Source organism: Pan paniscus, chromosome Y (genome assembly GCF_029289425.2).
Source record: "Pan paniscus chromosome Y, NHGRI_mPanPan1-v2.0_pri, whole genome shotgun sequence".
NCBI lineage: Eukaryota > Metazoa > Chordata > Mammalia > Primates > Hominidae > Pan > Pan paniscus.
The window spans coordinates 35,579,234-35,587,178 of record NC_073273.2 but is presented as its reverse complement, the minus strand read 5'-3'; the positions used below and the strand labels follow the sequence as shown (position 1 = coordinate 35,587,178).

The following is a 7,945-nucleotide window of genomic DNA, read 5'->3' as shown; positions in this document are numbered from 1 at the left end:
CCATGTTCTTCGCCGTTGGCCCACCATGGAATCATTCACCCCAGGCTCCCCGGCTCCGGGTCCCTGTTGCTTCCGCCGCGGCCCCCTGGCTGCTGGGAGCCAGCTGTTTATGCTCCACTTCCCGGAGCCCTTCCTGCCCAGAAAGTAGAGACCATTCCCAGAACGCTCACCCGCGAGAGTTGATGGCTGTCCCTTAGGTTGCTTCCCCTGGATGGTGGTGTTCGACAGCCGACCCATAGAGTCCCTGTCCCTGACAGACGCCGTGACTCCTGACGTGGTGCAGACGCAGCAGCAGAAGTTCGGAGAGAAGCTCTCTCAGCAACAAGCCAGTGCAGCAGCCGCAGAGGCAGCAGCCATGGCAAAGGTGGCAACCATGACACCAGATGGCCTTTCCCAGCAAAATCCACCAAAGAATGGAGAGGCAACAGTAAATGGGGAAGAGAAAGGAGCACATGCAATCAGTGAGTGTGCAGGCTCTTGAAGTTCGTTGGGCTTCTCTGTGTTCTTTTCTTCTAAATCTCGGCCATTCCGAATGCCTTCTTAAAGTCTGCTATCAGCGTCTTCGAAGCTGCTCTCTAGTGTTTGCTTAAGATCTAGCCGGAAGAGCTTCCCCTTCCATTTTTTCAATCACAACCCTTCAACCTGACCCTCTTTATTCTCATCTTCAACTTTAGGAAATCGCGTGCACTGCTAATCTGGGAACACTCCTATAACGCATGGTTATTGCCCATCATAAAGAAAAGGGTTTAATTCGTGGACACGTTTGGTCTCAGCCTCTCGCCTTCCATGTTGAGTGTTTTTGGCCAAATTGTGGTATAATCGTTGAGCTCACGGTTTCTGCCGAGGGCACTGGGCCCCAGACACTGGACATCAGGTTATTTAGTCTTTGCAAAATCCGAGAACATCATTCCCTGTTAGGTGATTGCCAGAGAGTACATGGCAAGTCAGTCAGTGAGTCTGAACTTCTATCCAGAGAACCTGCTCCACTTGTACATACTACTCCTCTACAAACCTGTAGAGATGCCACTTCAGCATGTATGTAAGTTCAGAGCATGCATATGTTCCGTGCATGGTGCACTCGTGTGTGTGTGCATGGGCGTGCAGGCACGTTTGTGCACCAGCAAACAGATTTTTTTTTTTTTGAGACAGTTTCACTCTTGTTGCCCAGGTTGGAGTGCAATGGCATGATCTTGGCTCACAGCAATCTCCACCTGCCAGGTTCAAGCAATTCTCCTGCCTCAGCCTCCCAAGTAGCTGGGATTACAGGCCTGTGCCACCACACTCAGCTAATTTTGTATTTTTTATTAGAGATGGGGTTTCTCCATGTTGATCAGGCTGGCCTCGAACTCCTGACCTTAGGTGATCCACCTGCCTCAGCCTCCCAAATTGCTAGGATTGCAGGCCTGAGCCACTGCGCCTGGTAAGGCCTGAGATCAAAGTGAGGGCAGAGATGGTTTTTTTCTTAGGTCTCTCTCCTTGGCTTGTAGATGCTGTCTTCTCCCCGTTTCCACACATGGTCGTACCTCTGTAGGTGTCTGTGTCCTAATCCCCTCTTTTCATGAGAACAGCAGTCGCGTTGGGTTAGGGTCGACTGTAGTGACCTCATTTTACGCTGCTTAATCTTTGTGAAGTCCCTGTCTCCAAATATAGCCTTATTCTGAGATCCTAGAAATTGGGGCTTCAAGATACAAATTTTATGGGGACACAGTTTAACCCATAACAGTCGCCATAAGTAATGTGAAAACATGTGGAGTGCCAGTCACACTATTTATGCAGAAACAGCTGGTGGCTAGATTTCATCCATGAGCTATAATTTGCTGGCCTCAATTACAAAGAGTAAATAATTGTTTCCCTGGGGTGCATTTAGAGACAGGGTATTGCTCTGTCCCCTAGGCTGGGTGCAGTGGTGTAATTATGCCTCACTCTAACCTCTACATACTGGGCTTAATCAATCCTCCCGTGTCAGTGTCTTGAGTAGCTGGGACCATAGGCATGTGCCACTGTATCTGGCTAATTTTTCAATTTTTTGTAAAAATGGGGTCTTGCCAAGTTGCCTGTGCTGGCATTGAACTACTGGCCTCAAGCAATTCACCATCCTTTGCCTCCCGAAGCACTGGGATTACAGGTGTAAGTTACCACACTTGGTCAAAATAACTTTTTGTTTTTTGGTGGAGTTTAAAGACTGTGAAATTATAAAGAAATCTGATATATTTTCTAAACTGCACAAAAGCCACAATTTAGTTAGACTCATTAGAAGTAGTATTACTTAGTACATAAAAATAAGATATTTCTGGAAACAAAAGTGCCCTTTAAATGCCTTCCTCTTGTATTGGTAAGCCACATGTCTCTTTATGTCTCTTGTGACGGATAATCACTGAAAGCCAATGGAAATGGATGGGGATGTTGAGATTCCTCCCAACAAAGCCACAGTCATTTGGGCCCATGAGTCTGAGGTGTTCACTTGTGCCTGGAACTGTCAGTGATTTGCTAGCTTCCAAGTAAGGAAGTCAGGATTGGGGCACTCCAGGGTCAGGGAGATGCAAGCTGCTTGCCCTTCTCTGGAGTTCTGCCTTAAGGAACATGCACTCCCCTTCTTATCCCAGTTTGGATGGACCCAGAAATGGGTGACTCTATGAGCCACTTCTCTATGGGTCTCATATTGTGCAGAAGCCATAGTTCAAGTCCTTTTCTCTGTGGGGTGAAGAGTAACACAAGGCAGTTAAAATTACCAAATGCAAAGATGGCAAGGACAGAAACAGGCATCCAATGGTATGAAAAAATGCAGAAGAGCACATGCGGACGATGTCACCTGGCCAGAGAGAAAGCTGTGGTGAGCTTTTCATCCAATTTCAACCAAACGCCAGAGCCTCCTGCGTTTTTATTCTGCAGATCTGAAGACTCAACTGCAAAGATATGGAACCTGAATGAGAATGGCAACAGGGCCTCCACCCAGCTTATGTTAAGGCACCGTATACCAGAAGGGGCCATGACATCCCAAGTAACAAAGATGTCAGATGTCATTTCACTGGACTGGAACGTAAGCATCTTCCACCCCCGGGCACTTTGAAATTGGTAAAATCTGCCAGCCAGGCATGGGTTGCAGTGATGGAATGTGTGCAGACATAGGAGACAGGTTGTCCTACGTACTTTGGCCCAACCTGGGGGGCTACCCACAGAGGTGGTCTTGGCTTCTAAGAGCTCTTAATAAGGCCACATCAGGCAGACGGTGAGCTGGTTGTTTGGTAGCCATATCTTTGCATCGTGAACATGTCTTAGCAAAATGAGCCTGTGGTCTCATGGTGGGGAAATAGGCTGGGAGCTATAAGGTATTTCTCCAGGGGAGACATGAGGTGCAGCCTAGAAAAGGTGCCTCTCCACCTTAGGATTTCAGCAACAAGTGTCATGTGCATTGACACATGGGATGCACACAGTTTGAGCTTTTTATTTTCTGCAAAGTGTCATGATAACTTTCATCATGGTGTTTTTAGTTCCGTCACTCATTAGAGAACACAAAGTGGTGAATGGTTCCATTGTGTTTTCATTGCTCCCTTGTCTCCTTGGTCTTCATGCCGCACATTTGATTTAAGAGCAGGGTGTGCTAACATTGCATGGCACCAACTATTGCCTGAAGAACCCTCTGGACTTGGGATCCTGAGAGAGGCTCTCTGAGCTTCTTTGGTGCTCCCACTCCTAAGCTGTTTTTGTGGGTTTGTGTCTCTTTCTGGCCCTCAGAGTGATGGAACACTATTGGCTACAGGTTCATACGATGGTTTTGCAAGAATATGGACCGAAAATGATAAGTCCTGTACCCCTCGTGCTGGGGTCAGGTAAGAAGAGCTGCCATACATAACCCTTGATTGAACAGACCATGACAACAAAATCAACATGTTTGTTTTTATTAACAGGTAACCTGACCAGCACCTCAGGCCAACATAAAGGCCCTATCTTTGCCCTGAAATGGAGCAAAAAAGGGAATTATATTTTGAGTACTGGTGTGGACAAAGTGAGTATTAGCTTAAAATATGCCCCTTTGGCCTGTAGGTGCTTATTTATTTGTTTGTCTTTTACTGTTTTGGGGGGTAGGGAGAAAGGATCACTCTGTTGCCCAGGCTGGAGTGCAGTGGCACCATCTCAGCTCACTGCAACTTCCGCCTCAGCAGGGTTCAAGTGATCCTCCTGCCTCAGCCTCTCAAGTAGCTGGGATTACAGGCATCTCCCACCATATTTGGCTACTTTTTTTATTTTTAAAAAGACAGGGTTTTGTCATATTGGACAGGCTGGTCTTGAATTACTAGGCTCAAGTGATTCTCCTCTGTCAGCCTCCCAAAGTGCTGGTATTCCAGGTGTGAGCCGCAGTGCACAGCCACTGATTTCTTTCTTTCTTTCTTTTTTTTTTTTTGAGACGGAGTCTTGCTGTGTCACCCAGGCTGCACTGCAGTGGCACCGTCCTGGCTCACTGCAACCTCTGCCCCCTGGGTTCAAGCGATTCTCCTGCCTCAGCCTCCTGAGTAGCTGGGATTACAGGCATATGCCACCATGCCCAGCTAATTTTTGTATTTTTAGTAGAGACAAGGTTTCCCCAAGTTGGCCAGGCTGGTCTCAAACTCCTGACCTCAGGTGATCCACCTGCCTCAGCCTCCCAAAGTGGTGGGAATACAGGCATGAGCCACTGTACCCAGCCAATTTTTTTAGATCTAAAAATCATGTCTTTTTGGAACTTTTAGGTTTTGTGCTTCCCCTTAAGAAATGGAAAGGATTGGTTTAGGCTTTGTTTTTATGAGTTTGATCTTTTTGTTGATTTGTAGCACATAATCTCTTAATATATTCTGCTGTTCTCTAGACCCTTGTGCAGTTTCCTTTTATGGGAGGTACATGGTTCAGTGATTGATAGAGAGAAGAAAATATCCACATTGCATCTGTCAGTTGCTGGAAGGAGCCATGTGATGTGGGGAGTGCACTGCCTAAACTTTCACCCACTGAGGAACTTGAGTAGCACAGGCTGTGAGTGTTTCTCAGGCTTCAGTTGTCCTAATTTGATTAACTGCTGCTTCCCATTGTAGACGATAGATTTCTCTGAGCAGGAGTCAGCCTTCCTGGAAGAGTTATGCATTCCCAAGACTCACCAGGAATTCTAAGCCATGGCTTTGGGAAAGAAGCATTATCTAGAATTGAAAAAAAAAAAACAAAAAAAAAAAACTTACGTGTTTTTACATCAACTTTTGTTTCTACAACTGGAAACCATTCCTGAATAATGGATGATGCTCAGGCTTTTATGAGACTTTGCATTTTGTGATAATGTCAGGATAACTTGAAAATCTTCAGTCACAGGTTTCTGTTGAAAGTTACTATAAAATGATAGACTTGACCTTTATACATTATCCTACTCTTAGAGAAGTCATAATTGCATTTGGCAAACTGTGGCACACACAGGACAAGTCTGGCACCTCATCTGTTCGTTTTTTAATAAAGTTTTATTGGGACACAGTCACATTCCTTTGTTGGGACTTGTCCACGGTTGTTTTCATGCTGCAACAGCAGAGATGAGCAGCTGTAAGGGAGAAGACATGGTCTTCGAAACCTGCAATTCCTACTACATGGCCCTTGACAGAAAAAGCTTTCTGACCCCTAGAGTAGGATATAACTAGGTCAACAAATCATTCATTCATAAGATATCTCACTCTCTTTTATGTCAAGAAACCCTTCATTCAGACTTGGTAGCCTAGTGTATATTTTAAAAGCTGAGTTGTGGTTGATGCACTAAACATTCCCATTTAGCTACTATCAGATTTTTGTCAAGATGTTTTAATTTCAAGTAATGTACATACAAAGCAGTTTGCTATGCATTCAGTAGGCTCTCAGTAATTGCTGCTTGAGTTATTAAAAATAACTTATGAAATTGACAGCACTTTTCTTTATCAAGCACTTCACTGTTGTGTTAACTCATCCAGTACTACCCAGATAGGAGACAGGCACAAGTATGATGAGTTTGTATATTCTCTGCAGTATTAGATTAGCTTTGGCATGGCTAAATAAAGTAGAGTTATATACTAACATCTAAAGAAATGTTAATAGGCCAAGGGCTGACCCAAAACCCATGATTACCAAGTTTCAAAGACACTTCTCAGTTCTTCTAAAAATGCCCACAGTCAACAAACAATAGAATTCATTCTTCTTAAAGCAAAATCTTGACAGAGAAGTGTATGTAGTTCCCAATTTTGTTGAAAATTCCAGCTGATGAACACAAAATTCCAATGCTATTCATTGAAGTCCTTCTCTAAATAATCTTCCCCACATCAGTATAAGTTCATAAGAACTAATATGGTCTACATTGCTTTTCTCCTTATTGATAGGCCTATACATTGATGCCTGGTCCCAGTGCATGCCAGTGACTCTGCCCCCATTTTTACTGCCCCCAGTTCATAGAGTCACAGGCAGAGGCATTTTGAGAAATGGCTTTTTTTTTGCAGCCTTGCACTTGGAAAAATTCCAGAAAATCTTTAGAGATGCTTTGTTCTAGGTTTTTTAATAGTTTTCTGCATTTGGGGATGAGGAAAAATTTTGGCAGTTTTTGCAAGTGTTGGTTAGGCATGGTCTGATCTTAAAACTGACACCAGCATCTCTGGCTGATGGGCTCATCAAATGTGGCTATCCAGATTGCTAAGTATAAAACATGCTGTACTTCAAAGACTGAGGATGGGAGGAAAAGAAAGCAGATAGTGCAGTAAGATTTTGATAATGCTTACATGTTGAGATGGTATCCTTTAGGGAATATGGGAGTAAAATAAAAGATTGTTAATGAATCTTACTTTTTTTTAATTTTTAATGTGGATCCTAGAGAATTAAAACTAGTCCATGAGGCTTGCTTTCTATCTGCATCGGATAGTGCTGATGTATAAGGAGAGAGGCTCACTGTCTTTTCTCGTAAGATACATGTTACTAGAGAAAACTTTGCAGGAGTAATTACTAACTTTCCCTTTGTTTGCAGAGCACAGACAACAATAATTTGGGATGCTCACACAGGAGAAACCAAACAGCAGTTTCCTTTTCATTCAGGTGAGTTTTTATGTTTGTATTTTATAATTTGAAAATAATTCAAAACTAGACTGGGTGTGGTGGCTCACACATACAATCCAAGCACTTTGGGAGGCTGAGACATGAGGTTCCCCTGAGTCCAAGAGTTCAAGACCTGCCTGGGCAACATAGCAAGACCCTATCTCAACCAAAATTACAAGAAAAGAAAAGAAAAAAAAAAGAAAAGAAAAGAAAAGGGAAAAGGAAATGGTAAGGGAGAGGAAGAGGAGGGGAGGGGAGAAGAGGGGAAGGGAGGGGAAGGGAGGGAGCAAGGCATGGTGACACACACCTGTAGTCCCAGCTACCCAGAAGGCTGACGCAGGAGGATTGCTTGAGCCCAGGTGATTGAGGTTGCAGTGAGCTATGATTGCACCACTGCACTCCAGCCTGGATGACAGAGGGAGATCTTGTCTCTAATAAATACAAACAGATAATAACAATAATTTAGACTTATATGAAATGCCCCTTAAAGTAAATGTGAATACACAGAACACAGAGCCCAGGGAGCCTATTTGGTCAGAAGGAGACCCATTTTGTGGCAAGCATTGCTCATAAGGTTTGCAAGATACAGATGACTTTGGCACTTGTCTACTCACAACTCTCAAACACAGCAGTGAACCAGCCACAGAATCAGTGCAGCCCCCTTTCTTTTGTAATTCCAAGAGGGATGCTGCTTTGGGGGCTCCCCAAAACCACACCCAGGATTGGAACTTTGCTGCAAGGACTCCCAGGACTCAGCATATTCACAGCTAAGGTTCCTAATAGCACAATAATTTAGTGCAACATCTGTAAAGGGAAACAATACACATGGCCAAATCCAGAGCTTCAAAGGCTCCACTCCCAGTGGACTCTCACAGACCATGCTGAATTCTTC

At 44.2% G+C, this 7,945-nt stretch overlaps 1 pseudogene; it reads left to right on the top strand.

The window, feature by feature from the left end:
• The first annotated feature begins 211 nt into the window (after nucleotides 1–211).
• LOC129395511 (F-box-like/WD repeat-containing protein TBL1Y) lies at nucleotides 212–7,526 on the top strand (annotated as a pseudogene).
• The last annotated feature ends 419 nt before the right edge of the window (nucleotides 7,527–7,945 follow it).